This window comes from Hemicordylus capensis, chromosome 3 (assembly GCF_027244095.1).
Source record: "Hemicordylus capensis ecotype Gifberg chromosome 3, rHemCap1.1.pri, whole genome shotgun sequence".
Taxonomy (NCBI): domain Eukaryota; kingdom Metazoa; phylum Chordata; class Lepidosauria; order Squamata; family Cordylidae; genus Hemicordylus; species Hemicordylus capensis.
This window is the reverse complement of record NC_069659.1, coordinates 5811973-5838477: the sequence shown is the minus strand read 5'-3', so window position 1 is coordinate 5838477 and position 26505 is coordinate 5811973. Positions and strand designations below refer to the sequence as shown.

The 26505-nt window shown below is 46.9% G+C and overlaps 1 protein-coding gene across 6 annotated transcripts in view; it reads right to left on the bottom strand.

Moving 5' to 3' along the window:
- Nucleotides 1-26505, bottom strand: part of FAM168A (family with sequence similarity 168 member A) — a 222317-nt gene that overhangs the window by 149936 nt on the left and 45876 nt on the right. For all 6 annotated transcript variants that reach the window (XM_053305961.1, XM_053305959.1, XM_053305964.1 and 3 more), the window contains exon 2: nt 20535-20631. The gene's annotated coding sequence lies outside the window, so the exon portion shown is untranslated. The remainder of the gene's footprint in view (nt 1-20534; nt 20632-26505) is intronic.

Below are 26505 nucleotides of genomic sequence, written 5' to 3'. Positions count from 1 at the left end.
TGGGAGCTGAAGTCCAATAACATCTGGGGACCCAACGCTGAGAATCCCTGGATGATGGGGTGGGGGTGGGAGTCCTTGGTCCTCCAGGTTTGTAACAAAGGTATGGAGGATCAATTTCTTGTGTCCTGGCATTATGTTTGAAGTATTATTTGTGCGTAACTAGTGGTTTGGCCCTTAGGAACACGGGGAACTGCCTTGTACCGAGTCAGACCACTGGTCCATCTAGTTCAATATTGTCTGCACTGACAGGCAGTGGTGTGACAAGGTTTCAAGCAGAAATCGTTCCCGGCCCTACCTGGAGATGCTGCCAGGGACTGAACCTGGGACCTTCTGCATGCAAGGAAATGCTCTACCACTGAGCTATAGCCCTAAAGGGAATATTCTACAGTGCTCGCATGCAGTCACACATCCAAATGTAAACCAGGGCAGGCCCAGCTTAGCAAAGGGGACAATTCATGCTTGCTCCCACAAGACCAGCTCTCTTCCCATAACATGAAAAAGTACAACTCCTCTTAAAATTGCACCAAGATTTTGCAGATGACGTAGGCAGCTATTTTTGTATGAGGTAAAATTTCCCTCATGTTAGAAAATTTCACAGAAGCCAAGTCTCACACTACGTAAACTTTAATGAAAATCTGTTGAGCAGATTCTGAAATATTCTTTTCCTAAAATATAAATTCTCACGGGTTTTCTTTCATATTAATCCCTATAGATTAACCATAAATACATCAGTTTGTCTTTCAAGCTTGTATGAAAGAGAATTTAATTTAGCTGTGTCATCTTTTCTAAGGAGGTGTTTCGATATGAAAAGCGTCAATTTTAAAATTGGATGAATACACAAGTGTTAGCTGCTATCCACATGGCCAATTTTATTCTAGTGTATGTGTGTGTGCGCGTGTGTTTAAGGAATATAAAGCTCCCAAAACTATGCTTGCTTAAAAGTCTAATTTCAAACTCATTTCACTGGCTTGCTGATGCCTATGAGCTTTCTGGCTGGATTAATCATCTTCCCTGGAGCAAATTTTTGATACGAAACAAACTCTAACCATGTTGCTGCATTACAGGATACATCAGCTCCTCTAGGCCAGACGTTTAACAGCAACGTGAGGCTTCCACGATCCACAACAAAATTTATAGGCACCTAGGACAAACTAGTATAATTTACTGTTAAGTAATGTATCTCATTTGAGGAGTCAAGCAGCCTCTACAAGCAATTTGGATTCTATCATTATTATCTACTGTCACCGCTATGATAATATCAATCTATTATTTCCAAATATCCTCTATTCTAAGATACAGGTGGAGGGGTGGGGATGAAAAGCAAGTGCGTCCCCTCTCCCCCTGCCATCATCTGTCATACAATTTATGTTCTTCCAAAGTCTACATAGGTTTGCTGGCAAGATGACATGGAGTTTTGCAAGAAGAGACTATCAGTCTGCTTATTATGTAGGTTTTGCCAGTGAGTCCCCAAATAGTGTACTTCCTACACAACTTGGAGACCGCTCCCAACTCTGGATTTCATCTTACATTTTTAACAGTCAGCTGACACTGTTCTCTTGCAAGCATTCCCCATGCACCAAGAACAGAAAACAGACAAGAGCTTCTCAACTCGAGTGCATTTCCTCCAGAATTCACAAGAAGGCCACCCCTGAATGTCTCTAATGAAGTGCAACTTATTTTTATTTTATAAACATACAGTGTCATATTAAAGTCGTGAGCTGCTAAGTTGAATGGTGAGATTCAACACACTAAAAACAATTAGGCATAAATGTACATGCATTTTAGCTATATCTGTTACTTTTTTATAGTATTGTGCACCGTTAATTTTTTTTAACCATTTCTCATTTGTTTAATGAGAAACACAAGTTAGGGCAAGATGATAAATAAAACAACCCTTTTCTCACATTCTTTTCTTCATCCTTCTTACAAGTCTCATTTACGGCTAGCCTTACACACATCATTAGAAATATACTCACATGTGAAATTTAGCATTTGCCCGACAAGAATTCAGTAAAATGCAGATGCACCTATCTGGTCTATCAGCCCCAAGTAGACAGGCAGAAGCGTGCAAGGATGTAATCTGAGATAAGTTCATTGACATCAGCAAATCCTGTACTCCATTCCCAAACAAGAAACAATATGATCTCTCTTAATATAGAAAGAAACAGTCCTCCTGCCCTGAAGTAAAATTATGATGATGATGACTGACAAACACAGGCAGGAGGATCAGAAACGTCAGATTTGGGAGGAAAACCTAATCGGAGCATAGGAAGTTGCCTTATATTGAGTCAGATCACTGATCCTAAGAAAAGGCCTGCTGGATCAGGTCAAAGGCCAATCTAGTCCAGCATCCTGCTTCACACAGTAGCCCACCAGATGCCTCCTGGAAGTTTGCAAGCGGAGAAAGGAGGGTGGACAACTGACCCCTCACACACTGATGTTCTCTAGCACTTGGTGTTCACCTCTGGTCTTGATGGAAACACACAGCTACCAAGGTAAGTAGCCACTGTCAACCCTGTCCTCTATAATAAAACGCTTGGTGTCCGTCCGTGGACAGACACCAAGCGTGCATTCATGCCTGGCCTGTTCTGGGCATGCGCGAAGCGCATGCCCAGAACAGAGCCAGGGAGACACGACCGCCAGCACCCGGCGGCCATCTTGGGCGGCCAGAAGCGGCCGCCCCGAAGAAGCCGGGTAAGTGGCGGCGGGGGACACTGACCGAGGCGGCGGCAAAGCCGCCACCTTGGCCAGAGGACGCGGCGCGGCCAAGGCGGCGATGGAGCCATGGCCGCGGCCTGGCTGTGCCGCCGAAGCCGGGCGGGGGGAGGAGGCGGCGGGGGAAGCCGGCCGAGGTGGTGGCAGATCCGCCGCCGAGGCCTGGCGCCACTGCTGAAGCCGGGCGGGGGGGGAACCTTGGGGCCCGACTTCCCCGCACTAGAGCCCGACTTGCCCGCACCCCCCCCCCACATGAACAAGGGCCAACATGGCCCAGGAAAATGCCACCGCGGTGGCCGCCACCAACCACTCTCCCAGGAGCCCGCTCCCGCCTTCCCCGAAGAAGAACCAACCCAGACGAGCGAGGAAAAAGGAGCTCACAAAAAGAGCTCCTCTCTCGGCAAAGACACTGCCCAGACTGCCGCTATGGACGCAATAGGCGTCCTTTACACCCAATGCAACAGTCCGGGAAGAGGCTTGGCCGAGAAAGGAGCTCTGCTTGCGAGCTCTGCTTCCTTCACATTCAAAACAGTAAGTAAAGTTGCCGGGGTGGAGCGCAAGACTCTTCTGGGCAGGGGAGATGGGTAAGGGGGGAGGGCAAGTGGGGGAGGGGGGAGGGCAAGAGGGAGTGGGGGGAAGGGCAAGAGGGAGTGGGGCAGGGAGGAGGAGGGAGGGCCAAGAGGGAGTGGGTCAGGGTGGAGGGGCAAGAGGGAGTGGGGGAGGGCAGGAGGGAGTGGGTCAGGGGGGAGGGGCAAGAGGGAGTGGGACAGGGAGGAGGGCAATAGGGAGTGGGGGAAGAGGGAGGGCCAAGAGGGAGTGGGTCAGGGTGGAGGGGCAAGAGGGAGTGGGGCATGGGGAGGGGAGAGGCAAGAGGGAGTGGGGCGGGGGGGAGGAAGGGCAAGTGGGAGTGGGGTGGCAGGAGGGACTGGGGCAGGAGGCTGACAGGAAGGGGACGGTGCGAGCGGGGTGGGAGGGGGAGGAAGAGAGGCCAGAGTGTGGGGCAGGAGGGAGGGTGGGACAGGAGAGACAAACAAACACACACACACACACACACAAAGGAAAAAGAGATGAAGAACACATAAAGGGGGGTAAAAAGGCTAGCGCCCGTTATTATAACGGGCTTAAAAATACTAGTTCTCCATAAATGTGTCTAATCCCTTTTTAAAGCCATCTAGATTGGCGGCCATCACCACATCTGGTTCCTCTAGCTCAGCATTATCTACCTTGTGTAGCAGCATCCCCCCAGGGTTACATAGGAGCATAGGAAGCTGCCATATACTGAGTCAGACCACTGGTCTATCTAGCTCAGTATTGTCTACACAGACTGGCAGCAGCTTCTCCAAGGTTGCAGGCAAGAACCTCTCTCAGCCCTATCTTGGAGATGCTGCCAGGGAGGGAACTTGGAACCTTCTGCTCCTCCCAGAGCGGCTCCATCCCCTGAGCAGAATATCTTACACTGCTCACACTTCTAGTCTCTCTTTCATATGCAACCAGGGTGGACCCTACTTAGCTAAGGGGACCAGTCCTGCTTGCTCCCACAGGGTTCCAGGCAGGGATCTTTACCAGCCCTACCTGCAGATGCCACCAGGGATTAACCTGGGACTTTCTTCATGCAAAATAGATGTGCAACCAGTGAGCTATGGCCCCACCCCCAGACCATGCACAGCTGATTGTCAGGCCTTTGGAAACTTGCTTGCAAAGGTACTTCCAGCTGCACAAGAGAAGAGATCATATTTAGCACAGGCAACACCTCTGAATACCCACAGAACTGTGGAACGGAGCAAGAGTTGAATTAAGAAAGTCAGGATATTTTTTATTCACTGTATTTTAATTGACTGTTTCTTCGGGAGACCAGTCACTGCCCCAAAGGAAGGAATAATGAACCCTAAGAGCTGCAAAATACTTGTATTACCCACAGTATATTCTTAAAGTTGCCGACCAGCCAGTGGTCCAACCAGTAAAAAGGAGAAGCCAGTAACCTCCCTGCTTCTGCCAAGTTCTACCCATAGGTCCCCACACACCGGCTACATCCATGACGACCCATCAAGCATGGGTGCTACATTCATTGGACAAGCAGGGACAAATGCCCCTGGGCCCAGAGGGTCCCCAAGGAGACCGCCTCCCTGTCCCAGCGCACCGCCGCCCTTGCCCCTAACCCTAACCTTACCCTAACCCTAACCGGCCCCACCGCCGCTTATCTTTGCCCCCATGCGGTGGCGGGCGCTGTGGCTGGGCCAGGCCTCTCCAGCTGGCTGGCATGCCCCCCACCCCCTCGCCGGCCAGCTGAACTGTGCGCCTACGCAGTGCAGCAATGGAAGCTGCATGTCCGTGATGTCAAGGGCATGCAACGTCCACAGTCAAACTGCACAGGTGCACAGTTCAGCCAGCAAGCAAGACAGAGAGAGGCCACCAGCCAATCAGAGAGGCCCAGCCCAGCCCAAGCGCCTGCCGCCATCACGGGGGCAAAGATCAGCGGTAGCAGGGCAGAGGTACCGGAGCAAGGGCGGTGGCACACAGCAGGGGAGGTGGCAGGGGGAGATGTTTGTTACCCCACTCCTTGCATCCAACATCAGATGCAGGGGGTGTGGCTTGGGGCGCGCACATGTGCTTTGTGTGTGCCTGACGGGGGGCCGACAAAGATTTTGCCCCTGGGCTCCTGGGGGTCTCGCTACACCCCTGCCATCAAGATTCTGCTTCAGTTCTTTCCCTGGCTTGCCAGCGTCTGTCCTGACTCTGCCTCCACAGTAGCATGAATAATCCAGTGCTAACCATTGGCCTTACCTGAGATCAAGCATTTTTTAAAGCAAAACAGTTGGCAACCCCAACAGGTTTTTCACGTGCATCTTTTAGGGACAGCTAGGAAACTGGGGAGAAAACAGCCACACAGAGAAGTCTTGCTAAGGTGAGTAAACTCAGAACTAGGCCTCTACAAGTTTTTTCTAGTAATCAACATTATTTATGGCTGCCACTGGTCTTGCGCCTCCTAAGCCCTCGGGACAGGATCTTATCTCCTGTGCCAGGCTGCTCTTTGAAGGCACTCAAAATGCCTCCAAATTGTAACATGACCAGAGATGGGCCCTGCTTCTCTCCTGACTGCAGAACTTGAGGGAGAAGGGGGGTCTCCTTTTGGCACAAAACAGAGACTGCACAAGGGGAAAGAAAGGATGGAGTGAAGATAATGACGGCAATCATGAATGACCCATATCACTGGATCTTTCAAAAGAGAAAGGCCAGCGGGGGGAAGGAAGATGGATTTCTTTGAAACTGCACCGGCAATAAAGGATTAGAACAACATCACTGCAAAGCTCTTAGCAAGTCAGCAGGGTTTTTGTTCCATCAACAGCAAATACTGCAAAACAAGGAAGTGGTTGTATAAGAAGCAACTATGTCATTTGTGCACAGCGCATGCACACATCACACACAAAGCTTAAAGAGATCTGATGAGGTAATCAGGAGCAGCATAGTTCATATTTCATGCCATGCTCTGCAAAGCAGGTTTATAAATTATGTATCCCCCAAGTCTGAAAACAGGAGATGAAAGGAACCGATCCAGTATACTTTGGATGTTTTCATGATGACTGATTTGTTAAAGAGACTAAATGAAAATTCTGTAATAAATATCATGAAACCTTAAAGGCATGTGCACGCACACCTAATGTATGGCGAAAGGCAGTGCCAAATCCATTCCAGTTAGATAAATAACCTCAACTGGTCCATGCCCACCCGGCCTTATGAGACAGTGAGACACAGATTCAACAATCTGTGCTGGACCTCTCGGCGGCGTTCAATACCATCGACCATGGTATCCTTCTGGGCTGCCTCTCGAGTATGGGAATCGGAGGCACTGCGTTGCAGTGGTTCCGGTCCTTTCTTGGGGGGAGGGTCCAGAAGGTGGTGCTGGGGGACTACTGCTCGGCCCCGTGGCCGTTGGCCTGTGGGGTCCCGCAGGGATCGGTCTTGTCCCCCATGCTGTTTAACATCTACATGAAGCCGCTGGGAGAGGTTATCCGGGGACTTGGACTGAGTTGTCAGCAATATGCGGATGACACTCAGCTCTATCTCTCCTTGTCATCTGATCCTAGGGAGGCGGTGGATGCCCTGAATCGGGGGCTGGAGGCCGTGATGGGTTGGATGTGGGCTAACAAACTGAAATTGAATCCGGATAAGACGGAGGTACTGTTGGTCAGTAGGAGAGCCAATCGGGATGAGGAGATTTTACCGGTTCTGGATGGGGTTGCACTCCCCTTGAAGGAGCAAGTACGCAGCTTGGGGGTACTACTGGACCCAGCTCTGCTTTTGGAAGCTCAGGTGGAGGCGGTGGCCAGGGGTGCCTTTGCACGGCTTCGGCTAGTGCGCCAGCTGCGTCCCTTTCTCGCGAAGGCAGATCTGGCCACAGCTACCCATGCCTTAGTCACGTCGCGGCTGGATTACTGAAAGGCGTTCTATGTGGGGCTGCCCTTGAAGAATATCCGGAAACTGCAGCTAGTGCAAAACGCGGCAGCAAGGGTGTTATCCGGAGCTGCCCATTGGGAGTACATCACCCCCATTCTGAAAGAGTTGCACTGGCTGCCGGTTCATTTCCGGGTCCAATTCAAGGTGCTGGTTTTGACCTTTAAAGCCCTTAACGGTTTGGGCCCGGGGTATTTGAGGGACCGCCTGCTCCCAAGGGTTGCTGCCTGCGTGACGAGGACATCTGAGGGGGCCCTGCTCCAGGTGCCGACAATGAGAGAGGACCGGCTGTCGTGCACTCGGGACAGGGCCTTCTCTGTTGCTGCTCCTAGACTCTGGAATGCTCTCCCAGTGGCCATTCGTTCCTCGGACTCCATCACAGCTTTGAGAAAGCTTGTAAAGACTTGACTTTTTACCCAGGCTTTTACATAATTGTTTTTACTGCTGCTTCTGTGTGTTTTTACCTGTTGTATTGTTTTTATGCCTGTTTTTATATGTTTTAATACTTTTTAGCTTGATGTTTTTATTGTCTTTTTATTGTATGTTTTAACTTTTGTAAACCGCCTTGGGGTTGTCTTTTAACAAAAGGCGGTATATAAATGCAAAAATAAATAAATAAAAATAAATAAACAATCCCATTGTTCAAATGGGGAACTGGCCTTGAGACACCAACATTTATATTCACGATGTGGCCACAGCTGAGCTTGGAGTGGAGGGACAAGGTCTCACCACATACCTCCCCAACGGGCAATTTCACTGGACCAGAAGACTAAGGGCCAATCTAGACATGACAGAGGCAGCCATGTTTGCTGCGAGGATTTTACCAAAAAACCACAACAGTTATGTTGCTTGTAAGTAGTTCTGGATGTTTTCTACGGCAGAAGGATATAACAGAAGTTTAAGAACATAAGAACAGCCTTGCCAGATCAGGCCCAAGGCCCATCTAGTCCAGCATCTTGTTTCACACAGTGGCCCACTAGATGCCGCTGGAAGCCCACAGGCAGGAGTTGAGGGCGTGCTCTCTCTCCTGCTGTTACTCCCCTGCAACTGGTACTCAGAGGCATCCTGCCTTGGAGGCTGGAGGTGGCCTGTAGCCCTCCAACTAGCAGCCATTGATAGACCTCTCTCCATGAAGACCCCTGGTTCTAGTATTATGGGAGAGGGAGAAGAATTTCTTTCTATCTACTTTCTCCACACCATGCATGAGTTTATAGACCTCTATCATGTCTCCTTGCAGTTGTCTTTTTTCTAAACTAAAAAGCCCCAGGTGTTGTAGCCGTGCCTCATAAGAAAGGTGCTCTAGGCTCCTGATCATCTTGGTTGCCCTCTTCTTCACCTTTTCCAGTTCTACAATGTCCTTTTTTAGATGTAGTGACCAGAATTGTACGCAGTACTCCAGGTGTGGCTGCACCATAGTTTTGTATAAGGGCATTATTAGACGTTTTATCTTCAATCCCCTCCCTAATGATCCCTAGCATGGAACTGGCCTTTTTCACAGCTGCCGCACATTGGGTAGACACTTTCAACGAGCTGTCCACCACGACCCCAGAGATCTCTCTCCTGGTCAGTCACCAACATCTCAGATCCCATCAGCGTATACTTGAAGTTGGGGTTTTTCGTCCCAATGTGCATCACCTTATACTTGCCAACATTGAACCACATTTGCCACTTTGTCACCTACTCACCCAGTTTGGGAAGAGCCTTTTGGAGCTCCTCACAATTAGTTTTGGATTTCATGGAGCTCCTCACAATCAGTTTTGGATTTTGTTTATTAACAAAACAAAATTTTGTTTATTTTGTTTGAAGTTTGTTTATTAACATATCTTTATTCATGTAGCAAGCAGAAGGTGGGGGCCAAGTCTAATACCAAAAGGGACCTGCAGATCAAGGGGAAGGGCTGAAACCTCCCTCTCACATCCAGAACTGGGGTGACAGGAGTGCAGGAAGGGGAGGCAGAAGATTGCAGTGTTGAATCACTCACATGTTCCTTTTGATACTCAACTAAGACAGCATCCAGGCTTGGTTTTAAACGAATGGGGCGGGTTTGTGAACCACCACCATGGCTTTCCTGTCGCATCTACTAGCTCAGACACAGACACAACTCAAGACTGATAACAGGCTGTGTGTGCCACCTCGTGCTGTCCTGGGGCTTTGGATCTTCAAACACGAAATGGAGGCTGGGGCCTAGAAGAGTGAACCACCGTGGAGGACTGTGTGTGCTCAAGAGACCTATTCCAGGCCCAGGAGTAAGTAGGAGTACATGCAAAATCAGCTCCTGCAACGGGCGAGCTATACGTAGCATCTGGGTTAGTCAGGCCCAGGGTACATATTTTTCTCCCCTTGACTGCTCAACAGGTCAGTGCCTTCTGCTGCCTGCATTTGAGTTGACAGTTGCTCCCACTCAAGCAACTGACTTCAGAGACCCTAAGCTGGAGATCCTGCAGGTCAAGATTCAGGTAAACTGACCTGGCCATGACACAACCACCACCATGGAGATGACTGCACTGATCTTTGTAGCCTCCTTGTTTCCAGACAGCAATTCCACCAGGCATCTGAAAGCATGCAACAGATCCATTACTACTGCTGCTGCTTGCCTAACATGGATTGAACAGTGTGTTATAGGCCAGGGATTCTCAACGTTGGGTCCCCAGATGTTATTGGACTTCAACTCCCATAATCCCCAACCAAAGGCCACTGGGGCTGTGGGATTATGGGAGTTGAAGTCCAACAACATCTGGAGACCCAGCGTTGAGAATCCCTGCTATAGGCTATACCATACACACACACACGAGGGCTTTAAAGTTTACCGTCTACTAGGTCTATGCAAAGCTTTGGCCAAAGCCTGACACTCCACATCAGCGCTGGGAACAGCACAGCACTGCATGAAGGTGACAAGTGGGAATGGTCACCTCCATGTGGCGCCAAGAAGGGCTATGCAGAGTTTTCTACTTTGGCCAAAGCTTCGCACAGACCTACAATCTACATAAACTCATGTTGGCCTACACCTTTTGTTTCAATCAGATCGTGCATTTAAGGGTTAATTGTTACTTACCATCCTCAACTCTTATTCAATCATATAAATAAATAAATAAATAAATAAATAAATAAATAAATAAATAAATGGGATTTAAAGAGCTAGAACCCAATTAATTACATGGGCATAACAAAATAATAATTGAGTATTATTCAATTGAATATTATTCAGTACAAATGTACTGGTGTCTTTTAGTATAAAGTTATTTTTCTGAACAACATTTTACACCCCAGCAAGGTGACAGTTCTTTCCCAGACAACCTTTCCTTAAAAATAAATAAATAGGGCAATTGCTCTGCCAGAGAGTTTAGGATTTAAACCCAGCATCTGAATGTGTATAGTTCAAATCTCTCTATCTCTCTCTCTCTCTCTCTCTCTCTCTGCTTGATATCTTCCTTGAACTATCTTCAATTGTCTTCATAAGAACAGCCCTGCTAGATCAGGCCAGGAAAATGGAAGGGAATTTTCATGGAAGAGAAATTATATCTAAAGCTCTCCTTCAATGCACAAGGTGTTTTTTTTTAAACATTATTTTGCTCCAGAAATCTACATTGTGTAGATAACTTTTTCAATAGGTGGAAAGGGGAATTATATGAAGAATACAACAGTCTGAGGGGGGGATCAATTTTTATACCATTTTAGAAGTGCACAAGCAACATTCTTCCAGCTCAAATACCCCAGTACTTTCATAATCCGCAGACATAAGCCCCACCAATTCATATGCCTGTTAATTAGCACTGATTGCCTGCCACATGTGAAAACGAGCAGCATTCCAGCAGCCACTGAACTCATCTGTAGTCAGAGTGCGTTTTTATCACCGTATCAGCTACAGCCACTGCCAGGTCTGACAACAGCTGAACGCAGCGTGGCAGAGCGCCTCAAATTACTGCCGACTAAAAGCACTTTAAACCATCCTCCTGGAGCTTGACATGACAAATAAAGCAATGATTCATAACTGAATTACAGTGAGGCTCTCTGGAAGGCAACAAATGTGCTGTTGAAGAGAACAGCTCAACCATTCCTTCCCAGAGCTGAAACAGAAAAGGACCCAAGGATGCTCCATTGACGTGACAAGAGATGCAGGCCTGGGAGGGAGGAACGCTCAAGCAGAGGAAACAAGGGGGCTGGAGATAAGCTCCGAACGGAGCAACGCCCTCAACACTTCCCGGCCACAAGGCTTCATTATATTCGTTAGGCACTGAGGCATATGGCTGAGAGCAGTGCATCAATTAAATGCAAGGCTCGGCCAATACACCTCCTGACCTGACATATTGGGGCCACCATCAGCCCAATGCACTGGCTACTCACTCACTGTGGCTGCCAGCACCACACCCCTGGCTCACACGGTGCCTTCGGATATGGCACATGGGCTACCTAAGGACATACAGCAGAACTGGGGTGCTGGCTGCCACCTCTAGTGGGAAATCATGGCATGAGGACAGTGGTAATGGGTAGGGAAGGGAGTGCATCCTACTGAGAAGAGAAAAGATTTTATACCATAAGCAAAGTAAGGGATAACCCAAAAGAGGGATCTGCAACCCAGTGCACAAATACTGCATGACGTTGTGAAGTTTACCACCCAGGTTCTCTAAACAACCCAGCTTTCCATTTTTCAAAACCAGTAGCAGCTCCCTAGAGCGCGTTCTCTCTCTATTTGCAGAGAGAAGCTTGGAAATACAATAGCAATATGTACTGAAGACAGAGAAGCTGCAAAGCAAGGCAGACGTCGTCCAAGGTAATATATGTCAGACCTGACAACTGCCAAGCCCATTCCATTTTGGTTTTTTGGAAGGTTCTAGAGTCTGTTAATAATCTCTGACCAGGGAATCTCAGGATAAAATATATCATGCTCACCATCAGAGCCTGGCATCCACTCTATCTATCTATCTAAACCATCCAGCTTTCTACACTATGTATGCAAGCTTAATATTAAAACTGAATGATAAAAAGCATGAGCACACCACACATTTTAAGAAGCAGCAAAGAGTTCCCTGGAAACGCCTAAGAAAAGACAGACAAAACACATTTTTACCTGATGCCTGAAAATGTGCACATCTCCTTGGAAAGGGTATCCCATAAAAGTGAAGCCTCTACAGCAGAGAAGAGCTTCTACCCTCTGGTAGAAGCTGAACTACAGTTACCATGATCCATAGCTATTGGCCACTGTTGCTGAAGAGATGGGTAGTCAAAAAACAGCTGAAGGGCAAAGTTGTGCAGCCTGCTCTAAGGAAAAGTCCAGCAGTAGGCATTACCAGAGACAGCTTCAGAGCAAAGGATTTCAAAATGGGAAGGTCCATATGAGGGAGGACATTCCTCTGCCTCCTCTGCCCCCAGGCCAGTTGTGGCTTTATAGCACAAGTGGCCCACAGGTATGGACTACAAGTCCTATCACCCACAGCCACAATCTACACCCCACAGTCAGCTGGGGATGAGGAGAGCTGGAGTCCAACAGCAGCTGGAGAACCTTAAGCTGGTCACCCCTGCTCTATTGGCAACAGGCACAGATTAGAATATCTGTGGTTGTATATTCTGGATTGCAGAGATGCTCGAGACCATAGAAGTCCTGCTAGATGCAACCAAAGGTCATAGGAAACATAGGAAACTGCCATATACTGAGTCAGACCATTAGCCTATCTAGCTCAGTATTGTCTTCACAGACTGGCAGCGGCTTCTCCAAGGCTGCAGGCAGGAATCTCTCTCAGCCCTATCTTGGAGAAGCCAGGGAGGGAACTTGAAACCTTCTACTCTTCCCAGAGCGGCTATGGAGACAAGTCATGCTTGCTACCACAAGACCTGCTCTCCTCTCCATCCATCTAGTCCAAGATCCTGCTTCTAGCAGTGGCCAGCCAAGTCCTTCCAGGAAGCCTGCAAGAGCTGCAACCCTCCCCTGCTTTCTGGCTCCCAGCAATGGGTTTTCAGAAGCAAACGGTTTCTGAACCTGGAGGTACTGCACACTTCTTGTTACTAAGTAGTAGTGAGAACATATAGAGAGACTGCTTCTCAACAAACACTCTACCAAAGCAGTTTACCCATCAAAAGAAACAACAGTTTAAAGGGGCTCGCCATCTAAAAACAAAATGACACAAGAGGGACACCAGCGGTCAGTCACTGGAAACGACACCGAACCAAGACAATTACTGTTCTCCTGTTAAATATAAGACAACCGCCATTCAATAGATGCCTCTTAATTGGGGCTAACAGAACTCTTCTCCATGACTGTAGCTAATCCAGTCTAAACTCATCACATCTTGTGAAAGTGCCTTTTAAATGTTCATACACTGTATGGAGATGGGCTGTCTTTCTGTTTGTCCTGAATCCATTACCAATCATTTTCACTGGTGACCTGAAATTCTAGCATTTTATTTTACAAATGTACATACTTCCCTCTTCTTCATTAATAACTAGCCCCAGTTCCTGAGAAAATCAAATTTAAAATATCCAGAATGCAAAAGCCACACAGTACCCAAAAGAAGCAAGAACAGACTCCCATCACGGCCGCAAAAGCTGCACAGAGAAGACGAGGCAGAGGAAGAAGGGTCTGAGCTGAAATGGAGAGGAAGAACCAGGAGCCACAACTTACACCGATACATATTTTGGCAAAACTGTGACTAGACTAGATAGCGTACTTTGTATTTACATCAACAGAGATTACAGATCATGGGAAATGAAAGTCCAGAAGAAAACAAGTCATTGAAACAGGGTGTGGAATGCAGTGTGAACAGCACAGGTTAGTCGTGGTAATAAGAACAACTATTCACATGGGAAATGCCCCTCAGGTCAGCTCCTTTTATACATTTAGGCTGGTCAAGTGTCATCTATCTGTGACAAAGGCTGGTGGTGAGGGGTGGGTGGGGACAGCATATCCACAGTGCTCTGTTTTTCTCTTTTCTCTTTTCTCTTTTTTATTTTATTTTATTTTATTTAACATATTTTTATACCGCCCAAAACACAAGTTCTCTGGGTGGTTTACAAAACAATAAAAACAACCAATAAAAAGATTGACACATTTCAACAATTAAAAGTTAAAAAGTTAAAACTATTAAAACACAATTTTAAACTAGAACATGTCTAAGCTTAGGGGTGAACTCCCTCAAGCACCACACGTTCTGCTGCAAGATGGTCATGGAATCGTCCATGCTCACTGAAAGTGCTGAGATCAAGATTAGGGAACAGACAGACCTATGCAGTCTGTTTCCAGGAAAACCCCAAAGCTTTTGACCTGCCAGAACCTGAAGAGAGGCTCCACTCATTCTGGGATTCTTTCTTCCTCCTGTCAATGGTATCATCCACATCTACAACAAATCAACCAACTACATTCCTCACCCTGCTTGCAAGAGCAGCGATGTTATCAGCTAGAACAAGAGGGGCTTCAATCAGATCTATCCAGACTGCTGGCTCTTCACTGGTGTCATCTGTTAACATTCAACAGCCAAGCATTACACAAGTTGCTGACCAACATGGCCATCCTCACAGATATCCCCTTTTCCTGCCTCCCCACCACTTTCTTCCTGAACAGGTTTGCCTGCCCATCCATCTCCACAGCAAACACGAATGGCTTGTTCTTCCTTGGTCTCTCAAAAGCTCTTCCTGGCACCTTGGGAGGGACTAACAAGGCTTCCTTAGTCCTGGATGTTTTCTGTGCTTTTGCTTTTAGCTTGTATTTTTAATCTTTTGGCCAATTTATATATTCTAATTGCTGGAAGCTGTCATGGGGTCTATGTGATGAAAGGCGGCCTTAAAATACATATAAATAAATACTGTCACACTAGATAACTCTGCTGGCACTGAATCAGCGAAGTCACTGGATTTTTTCCTTGCACAGGTTACAACTTGTCTCAGCCCTTCAACATGAAGCTGCCTTTTCTTTTCTCCTGCCTTTTCCGCATCTCTAATCAATTCAGAATGCCTCCAATCTCACCTTTCCCTGCTGTTGCTATGATCACATCACTTTTCACCAGCCTCAAGATTCCTGACTTCTAAGCCTTATTCAGCGCCCTACTCCTTCATTCCTTTCACAACCCTTCGGGATTCTTTGAATCCCATGGAGTGACAGCCCCTGTTGACTAGCACTGGTGTCTCTTTGGCTTCTGCCAAGCTGAACCCCATGCCTGCCTGGGGCACCCTTCCCTTCTCTGTCCTTCAGGCCTCCTTCCAACTTGCCTTTAGGCCTCTCCTCAAGCCCACATTTTAACATACTCTATTCCAACCCAAGTCACCTTAAGTGGTGCAGCGGGGAAATGCTTGACTAGCAAGTCAGAGGTTGCCGGTTCAACTCCCCACTAGTATGTTTCCAAGACTATGGGAAACACTTCTATCGAGGAAGATGATGAAAGGCCATCATCTCATATTGCTCAGGAGACGGCAATGGTAAACCCCTCCTGCATTCTACCAAATGAAAACCACAGGGCTCTGTGGGCACCAGGAGTCAAATTCAATTTGACGGCACACTTTACCTTTACCCCAACCCACTCTGATCTCCTGCTAACTGAGCAATGAGGCACCTTTTTAAAGTAGTGGTTCTCTTTATTTTGCACAGCAGCCCTTCAGTGGCTGTTGCTGGTGTCTGCCTTATGTTTATTTTTAGATTGTGAGCCCTTTGGGAGCCATCTTTATTTATTTTTATTTCTCTATGTAAACCGCTTTGGGAACTTTGTTGAAAAATGGTATATAAATATCCCTCGCCTCCGCCATGATCTCTCCTCCTACTGCTCCTCACTACTCTCCCTCCATCCCTGACCTCTCCTCACTTTTTTGGCCTAACTCAAATGGAGAGTAAAGGCTACAGACACGTGTATCATGGAGGACACATTCTAAGGAATTGTGACTGGTCACGTTTCCCCATAGTGGAAAGCTTCCTATCAATGCTGCAGAATGTGCAGTGAGGGCAGGCAGTTTTACGCACAAAGATCAAGTAAAACACCTAGCATTGCACTGGTGCCAAGTAATGGCCCAACAGCTGTAGATACAGCTGAACTCAGGAGCTTAGGCTACATCAGCATGAGCACAAATCCAAAGATGGCATGCATCACACCACTGAGGCTGCAGTAGTCCTCATGTTATGGCCTGCCTGCGCATCATGTCACTGCCAGAACAAGGGGAGCAAGACTGAGGGGCAAGATGAACAGGGGTACAAAATGAGCAAAGGCAGCAGATGTTGGCCAAGGGATCGAAGTGGCATGCATAATTTCCACCTCCACCATTAACCTCACAAAAACTCAGAGAGAATGACTGGCCCAAGATCACCCAATGAGCTTCATGGTTGAGTAGAAATGCGAGATGAGTCTGTCTGGTCCTTCGACAGGGTTGCAGCCCTCCTGATGATGTTACGACAGCGTCTCCCACCATCTCTATTGGCCACTGTGGCTGGGGACGAGGGGAGTTGCAGCTCAAACACAGCTAGAGGGCCGAAGTTGGGCAGTCCTATCCAGTGTTCTCTTTAATTTTTTTCATCTGTGCGTGGAATGAATTTTGTTTTGGGAGGCAGTATCAAGGCGGTGTGTGTGCGCACATGCATTCAGAATTGGACCTTCCTGGTTCAATCTGAGTGGGATCTAAAATTAACTGAGCGGACATCAAAAATCATGTCAGCGCATGCACACGCCTTAGAGGGAACACTGGTCCTATCCTAGTACAGCACTCTTAACCACTGCAACATGCACCACACTGGGAACGGAGCCATCATTCAGTGGTAGAGCAGCTGCTTTGCATGAGGAAGGTCCCAGGTTCAAACCCTGACAGCATCTCCAGGTTGCGCTGGGCAAGACTCCTGCCTGAAACCTTGCAGAAACCGCTGCCAGTCAGTGTAGACAATACTGAGCCAGATGGATCAATACTCTGACTCAGTACAAGCCAGCTTCCTATATTACCAGGTCTAGAGATGCAGGAGGACACAGAATTAAGTGTCTGCCCCAGACATAGAAATGACTGGTTATCATGAGAGCGACCACATCAAGCCTCATGGAACAGGCATCTTTGGCCTGGTTATTCCACGAGCACTAACAGAAAAACCTCAACTGCAGACACAGCACGGGGTTCCAGACAGCCACCCTTAAATCCTGGCCCTGAGCACGTGCAAGACAGCCAGAAGAAGAACGGGAATACCAGCCACACACAGCTCTCTCCTCCCTATGCAGGGATCCAAAGGAGCCCCCAACAGGGCTCCACAGCCCTTTTGTGTTTCCTCCTCCACCACCACATTGTCCACCCACACAAGTTTATTTTATGCTCCACCTTGATCTGACTTGAAGATTTCTCAAGCTTCAGCATTTGGTTGACTCTTTGGAGCACTGTGCATCTCAGCTGGCTCACCCACGTAAGCTGTCTAAAATTTAAATTAAGACTTGCCAAGCAAACTGAAACCTTAATTTGCTGCTTACTTAGTAACAGAGGCTTGCTTCCCTGACCCACAAGGTTTATAGGGCATGTCTGAAGGAGGCATTTAATCACAATAATTTGTAGCAAACAAAAACCTCCAGACTTCATGACAGCGTGGTAATAATAAAAAGAACGAAGCGTGACAAAAGCAGCCGGGCAACCCCCAAACCCCACTCCAAGGCAGATTTAGAATTTCATTTGGACAGTCATCCTAAATTTTTTAACTAAGAAACAGTCCATGGATGTTCATGGGACCGCTCTGCAGTATAGCAGACTGTAAGCTCAATATCTATTTATCTATTTGCAAAGAGAAGACCCAAGAGAAGCGGGAAGTGTTTATGGGCTAAGGACAGCTAGCTTATTAACTCAATTTTAAGATTCTAAAGCTTTTTGCAGAGAAGCAGGTCCATTAAGCAGCAATGTGTACAGCCACAAAGTTGTCAGCAGGCTGTACGCAGAGAACACGCACTTACCAGGACAAACAAGGCTGGCGCCCCAGGAAAAAGCAGTAAATTATACATCAGAAGTGAGAGTCGCTATTTCCAGTTGAGCTTTTGAAGGCAGAGCTATGAAGGACATGCTCGGTGGGAAGGCATCATGCAAAAAGCAGGTACATGTGAGAGAGAGCCTTTTGTCTAATCTCATTCCAGCCACTTGGGAATTTGCCAGTGCTGAGAAAGCTGCTGCATTTTCCCAGGAAACAGGAAATCCATAAACTGGTCACCCACCAGCATCTGTTCAAGTCAAGGTCTTTTGCCTTCTTATTCTGCACTACATTTCAAGAGATATTTATGAACTCCTCCGTTTGGATTTGGCCCTGCTCCCCACCCAACCATTGCAGCAACCACCACCACCAACCCCCAAAACCCTCAAAAAAGCATACACTTCAACCATTTTATTTTAAAAGGAAGAAGTTATAAAGCTAATGACTTGAAAGACACAACGTGAAAGGATTTAGATCATGGGGCTTCGGAGGATTTGGTTTCACACAGAGTGCCAGCCATCAGGCCATGTGATCCAGAGGCTAGAAGCAAGATCTGAAGAGCAAACAGATGAGCTAAGCTGAAGTCCTTATCCCTGAAGAGATAAAAGGGGGAAAGACAAGTAGCACCTTTCCCCAATGTGTCAGAACCATGAATGCAGCCTCAGGACCCAGACCTCTGCCTAGAAACAGGCAGAATTTGGCCACCACAGATGATGGAGGAGGTTAATGTTTTCAGGATGGACTTCTAGCCGCACAAACAGCACCCTAGCAGAACAGAACATTTATGGTCCAGTCAGACTGATGGCTGCTTCTTCTTGAGCACCTGTGCATGCTACAAAGCAGCAAGGCTCTTGTTAAGGATTTTCACCTTCCCAGACGGAGGCTGTTGTCTCTCCTCTACCAGATCCCTGTTACCCGTATCAACATCAAGATCCTAACATCAAGCTAAGCAGGATCCTTCCTGGTTGCATATGAATGGGAGACTTGATGTGTGAGCACTGTAAGACGATTATTTTTTTGAGCATCTAGGTTCCAAGTTCCCTCCCTGGCAGCATCTCCAAGACAGGAATGAGAGAGATTCCTGCCTGCAACCTTGGAGAAGCCGCTGCCAGTCTGTGAAGACGATACTGAGCTAGATAGACCAAGGGTCTGACTCAGTATATGGCAGCTTCCTACGTTCCTAAACCTTATATTTAGTGCTCTCTAGTCCACTCTCCACAGCTTCTCATCTATGTCCTCTTTGCACAATGTAAATTGTCACTTCCTTGTGTAAAAGCTGCCTCTAGGCATCTGTGAGCCCCTGAGGAAGAGATCTGCCAAGGCCCACTCCTGGGCAAGAGGTTTGCCCCTCCCTCAATGAGAGTGCTGCCCATTCACTTCCTCAACTCAGAATGAACCTGAAATTTGTGTGCACTCAGACACACATATGCACTGCTGGTCTCCTGAGTTCCAGAAGAAGAGGAATCACACTGGGTCTAGGCACAGCTTCTAGGCACAGTACATTCGCCTCTATGCAGGCCCTGGACAGCTGCCTAGCCTCGCCTAGCCTTAGTACCCACCATTTCCTTGCCTACTTCTGTCATACACACTCTCTGGTCACAGATGCTGTCGCCTTGCCCACAAGGGAGGTGCTCCAGGCCCCTGATCATCTTGGTTGCCCTCTTCTGTACCTTCTCCAGTTCTTCAACATCCTCCTTAAGGCATGATGCCTCTGAATCCTCACTGCAGGGGAGCAAGAGCAGGAGAGAGGACCTGTCCTCAGCTCTTGCCTGTGAGCTCCCCAGAGGCATCTGGTAGGCCACTGTGGGAAACAGGAGGCTGGACTAGATGGGCCTCCTTGGGCCTGATCCAGCTGGGCTGCTCTTAAGTTAAGTTACTTCAAGCAAAATCAGTTTCCGTCAAAGCATGTACCGCAAAGTCAGGCTGGGATCTGGTAAATTTCTGGGTGACCTACAACAACAACAACAATTTATATACCGCTTTTCAACAAAAGAGGTTAACTAATTAGCTGGGGTTAATTTCTGCAGTAGAATCAGCACGGGTTTCTAGTCCAGTAGTTAAACAATAGAAATAACGTTTCAGCAGTCCCTAAAATGGGCTGCTAAGACATACCAAGAAAAAAGTTTGGATGGCAAGACTGAGCTCAATTCTGGTAATGAAAACTAATTTCTGGGCTGAGCATGTGTCCAGGGTGTCTGTTTCTTAATAATAAGTGTATGTCTGTCCCCAAGCCATAATTCTGCACCTGACTCTTCTTGGCGGACCTCAAAATTCTAGTAAAAACAAACATCACTAACCTTAAAGTTAGCCTATTGGCACTAGCCTACTGAGACCTGGCATACTGTAATCTCAAAGCATCCAAGAAACACACACTTTTACAATGCCCCCCTGAACAGATTCCTTGTATATGGTGGGTTTTAGATTCTGAAAATAAATGGGATAAAACCTCACGGATGGCTGAAGTGCATGGGTTTGGTACCTTTTACAGATGAAGTATATCCTCCAGTTGAAAATAGTCCCAACGTAGTCCGTCTATGACTGAGGGGCAGGTGGGGTCTTCACTGCATTCCACAATCCTAAAGGGGCAAACAAAGACAACGTCATAAGCAACGAAGCAAGCAGCAAAGATAACCTTTACGTTGCTGCAAGATGTAGCCCGGGGGAAAAGAGACAGGGAAGCTTAATGGAACGGTCTAGGTAACCAAAAACAAAGCTAAAGAAGCAGAGGCTTATCTGGAAACCTGGCTGCAAGCAGAACAGATAGTAACCATTAGGAAAAGCCCAATATCTCTCACTCTTAAAGGTTTGCCAGCTTCCACTCTCTGGCACGGCTTTTGTGTCTTTAACAGTTGTGTCGCCAGAAAAAGAAGCTTTCCCATCACAACACGCAGGTGTTAGAGGCAAAGGAAGCCTTGCCAAGAAAAGAAAAAGCCAGACACCTTACTCATTTTCAAAAGAACGTAAAATAATTAGTAACGAGCAAGCAGCATAGTTAAGGTGAAGTACATCTCCACATTATGCTTTCAAAGTCATGTTATAAACAACCCTGAAAATGGCAACCCATAACATTTCCACCACAAAACCCTCATAATATCCCCCCACAAGGCAAAACAGTCAGTGTCATCATGCAGATAAATCACAAACCAGTAATTGGTCATAAGAACAGCCCCACTGGATCAGGCCCAAGGCTTATCTAGTCCAGCATCCTGTTTCACACAGTGACCCACCAGATGCCTCTGGGAAGCCCACGGGCATGAGGTGAGGGCATGCTCTTTTTCCTAAGGTTGTTGCCCTGAAACTGGTATTGAGAGGCATCTTGCCTCTGAGGCTGGAGGTGGCCTAAAGTCACCAGACTAGCAGCCATTGACAGAGCTGTCCTCCATGAATTTGTCTACCCCCCTTTTAAAACCATCCAAGCTATTGGCCATCACCACATCCTGGAGCAGAGAATTCCATACATTATGTGCTGTGTGAAAAAGTATTTCCTTTTGTTGGTCCCAAATTTCCTGGCCATCAGTTTCATGGGATGACCCCTGGTGCTAGTGTTGTGAGAGAGGGAGAAATTTCTCTCTCTCCACCATGCATAATTTTATACACCTCTAGCATGTCTCCCTGTAGTCGGCTCTTTTCCAAACTAAAGTGCCCCAGATCCTGCAGCCTTGCCTCAAAAGGAAGCTGCTCCAGGCCCCTGATCATCTTGGTTGCCTTCTTCTGCACCTTTTCCAGTTCTCCAATGTCCTCCTCAAAATACAGTGTCCAGAACTGCACATAGTATTCCAAATGTGGCTGCACTAAAGATTTGTACTATAATATTAACGTTTTTCTTTTCAATCCCCTTCCTAATGATCCTAATGATATTACCAGACTTCTGGATTTTTGCTAACAAAGCATATTTCTACAGGGAAGTGAAACTGACAAAGATAATATTACAGAAAGGCATTGTTGTAACCACTGTCAATTTCAGCAGGAAGGCAGATCACACAATTTAAGAGTTAGAAGGGACCCTGGAAGTCTCCCAGTTCAGCTCCTGCTCAGTACAGGAATCTGCTACAGCAGGGAGCCCCAACCTCTTAGAATAAGTGTACCCCTTCTGTCGCAAACCTTCCGCTCAGGTATCCCATGGAGGAGGGGTGGTATATACACATTTGAAGATTACAGTTATGAGACAGGCTACTCCAGTCACTGGCTTACATCCAAACTAAGTTATCGATGAGTACCCCCACTGAAACCGATTGATTGATTAAGAGCTGTCAGGTTGGTGCCGACTCTTCTATGAGTTTATTTCTCCTATTAATTTCAATGGGAGCACTCGGTGCTAATTTTCTGAAGCCTCACAGTCAGGCTTAGGGGAGGGGTACGCTGCACTTCAACACAGAGCCAGCCAATCAGGAGCAGAGACGGAGAGTCTTCAACCTCCTCCCTCCCCTTCTGCAGTGGACAGATGGCCAAGGACGCATTGGCTTCAAGCCACTGATTGTCAGCTGGACAACAAATAGTTTGGCTACAGTGTGGGGAGGAAGGAGGATTCCGAGTACTCCCTGAGAACCCTTCAAGTATCCCCCGTAGGGGACCCCTGTGCAATTCCTGACAGATGGCTATCCCCCGTTTGAAAACCTTTACAGAAGGAGAGCCAAACACTGAGCAAGGTAGGCTGCTCCATTGTCAATTCTTGCATTTAACAAATTCTTCCTAACATCTAGCCTGAGTCTGCTTTCTTCTAATTTCAGCCCACAGGTTCTAGTTCTACCATCAGGAACAAGAGAGACCAAGCCTAATCCTTTTTCTATGTACATATCTCCAGACATTTGAAAGTGGCTACCATATTAGCAAAGCTTCCTGAAATTGTCATGGCTTGTAAACACATAGATGAACTATACAGACATTCAGGGAAGACATTCAAGGAAGGAGGTACACCCAGCTTTTAAAGAAGAAAAAGAAAAATGTGGGTGGAAAAGGTTTGTAAAATGGCAGGGTACCTTTACTGCAGAGACAGCGAGAGCAGCAGCAGTTTTGCTCATGGTAACCACTCTTTTCCTCTACACAAAGCCAGATGAGCACTTCCAAGTATGAGTGGTATGCAGGAAGTTTTCAACAACTAAAGGTCTTTAATTTGTTATTTAACGCTTCACCAAACTGCTGACGACATTGTGCAGGGGGTAGGATCTGAATCACTTGGCACTTTTCAAGAGCTGCTCATACTGAGCCTCTCACAAGCACAGTGCGTGCAGCTTCCAGAACTGAGAGGAGTTAGTTACTAGCAGCAGGTATGTACTGCATTTCCCAGCAACAACACATTTTAGCTTATTACTGGGCAAGTGTGATTTCCCTGAAGCAGACAAGCTCTCTTGTCTCTCTCTCTCTCTCTGGATCTCCCACAACTAGCAGTTATAGGTTGTTCGCATTAACTACCACCACCACCACCATCACCTGGAAGAGCCACCCAGCAGACTCCCTCCCCAAGTCACTCTTGTCCCTGTGTTTAAAGCCTCCATGGAGAAAGGCTGACACAGAGGTTCTGTGTGCATCCTAATGGTGCAGTCGGGAAGCAACCTGCCGAGAGAGCAGGAGGCTGTTGGTTCGAATCCCTGATGGTGTTTCCCCCATATTTCCCAGCATATGGGAAACTCCTATATCGGGCAGCAGCAATATAGGGAAGATGCTGAAAGGCATCGTCTCATACTGCGTGGGAGAAAGGCAATGGTAAACCACTCCTGTGATTCATGTGGACAAGGTGGCAGTTTCTCGGAAAATAGCATGAAGGTTTGATGAAATGAGCTTTCATTTAAGGATAGGACCAAAAAGAAGATCCTTAAAAATGTGCCAGGTTGTTGGGTTCTGCTAGCCAAAGATTTAGGAGCCAGTGCCTTAATTCATCACATTTCACAGAAAACAAACAAAACTAAACAAAACTACTTAAACTTTGAAATAAGTAAGTCCTTTGGAAGGAGAAACATGTTTTAGAAGAGGAATATCACCAAGAATCAAAAGTAGCTGCCTGCCCAGGATCGCTTGTTTTTGAACCCACTTTTATTCCCACTGTCTACACTGAAGCTTTAAAAAAAAAAAACCCTCAAAAATATTAATGCTACCACTGACCAATGCAGAACCTAAACTCTCTCCTACAAAACAGATAAACTATGGAAAATTAAGAAAACATGTTCAAAGCAGTGTAAAAGCAGAATGAGTTTTGTTCTGGGCGGCAGTATGCACACATGTGCATTATTATGTGCCACTATAGATATAGGGCACACGTGCACTCACATGCATACATACACACTCCATCAACACGGAAGGAAAGGAATGTATTTTACAATTCTATTTATAAAATTGGATTTTTACTTTCTTACACTTCACATTTAATAAAAAAGCAAGGCAGAATCTAACACAAGGCAGAAGCAAAGCTGAAAGATTTAAACCTAAAAAGGAGAATTATAGAAATAATAGCATGGTCACAATCCAGATAACTACTTCAGCCATGCCTAGCTGTAGGTTTGAATTATGCCATGATTTCGTTGCTATAAATATTTATATTTTTGATTACTTATTTTAATATTTTTGATTACTTATTTTAATGAAGAAAATACCATCTGGAAGGAGCACCACCTACCATACAAATGGAATAATGCTGTGAAGTTGTGTGTCTCAGTAAATAAGCTCCAAGTAGGAATCGAACCCCTTTCCACAAAGAAATTATTATTAGGAACAACACTTATCAAAAATAATCAAAATATTATCCACAGACAAGAAAAGCATGTCTTTGTAATTTTATATCCTTGATAGTATCAATGTCCTCCTAAAATTATTTAGTGTAGTTGTCTCGTTGAATATAAACAATCATCTTTCCTTCCATGTTTTTATCTATGAGGACTTGCTGTTTATGAAATGATTTATCTTCACCAAGAGCACTGATAAGAACTACACGATTAGACAATTCAATGGAACTAACATTAACTGGAACGCAGTAATATTCCAAATATCCAAAAACTCACCATACATTTCTTGCTATTTTCTCAAAGAATCACATTTGCTGAATCCAACTGGGAAGAAGGCAACATTTTCTTTCATTTTACAAGCTACCGAGACCTCACATTAGTCTAAAGGCAAGCAGCAAGCGTGTGTAGCAAGGTGTTCCAGCCCAATTTTCTCTAAAAGCATCATCTCTCCATGTGGGGTTCACCTCCTTATCCTCATGTGGCCTTTTGGCTATGACATGTGGGGAAAGAGGGGCTTTGCGAGCACATAATGCTAGGAAAAAGGAAAAGAGTGGGGAAAATGTTGGGAGGTGTAGGGATGCAATTTGACAGAGGGGAGAAGGCAAGAGGAGGCAAGAAGTACTTTTTCACACAACGCGCAATCCATCTGTGGAACTCTATGCCACTAGATGTGGTGACAGCCAACAACCTGGATGGCTTTAAGAGGGGTTTGGATAACTTCATGGAGGAGAGGTCTATCAACGGCTACTAGTTGGAGGGCTGTGGGCCACCTCCAGCCTCCAAGGCAGGATGCCTCTGAGTGCCAGTTGCAGGGGAGCAACAGCAGGAGAGAGGGCATGCCCCTTTCAACTCCTGCCTGTGGCTTCCAGCGGCATCTGGTGGGCCACTGTGTGGAACAGGATGCTGGACTAGATGGGCCTCCTTGGGCCTGATCCAGCAGGGCTGTTCTTATGTTCTTGAGAAGGCCACAAAAGACAGGAGAGAAGAAGGGGGGAAGGGTGAGTGAGAAGAGGGATCCAAGAGAGTTTTGGAGCTAGAAAGGAAAGACGGAATGAGAGAACAGAGGAAGAGACATGGGAGAGCTGCGAAGGTAGCAATGGGACGTGCAGGAGAAGAGCAAGGGGCAGTTAGGATCCAAAGAGGAATCAAAACAGCAACCCCTGACTCCAGAGGAGTCCTATAAGGGACAAGGGCAACAAGTAAGGAAAACTCAGGAGAAACAAGAGAGACGGCTACAGTAGCTCTCAGGAAAGCTAAAGCAGTGGCTGCGCCCCACCAAGCTCTGACTCCAGAGGAGTCCCATAAGGGACAAGGGGCAGAGAAAGAACGAAAAACTGTTAGGAGTGAACAGTAAGGCCAGGAATAATAAGGACCAAAATACACACAGAGTACACACACACACACACCCCAAAAAGTAAAAAGAGCGACGAGCAGGGTGATGAAGAGGAGGAAGAGGAGGACCAGGGCCAGACTGGGGGCACTGAGAGGGCGGTGGAATGTATGTGGGGAGGGCGCCGGGTTTTGAGCAGAACGGGTCATTAAGAGTGGGAGTATCCACTGCTGCCGAGTGCGGCGGGGTGCAGGGGCGCCCTGCAGGTGGGGTGCACCGGGAAGATGCCCGGTTGCCCTGTGGGCCAGTCTGAGCCTGCGGAAGAGAAAGCAAAAGGGGGCTGAGCAAAAGGGGGGAGACCGGAGGGCGTGGGCGGCTCCTGCCTGCTGATTGCTGGTCCTGCCGCC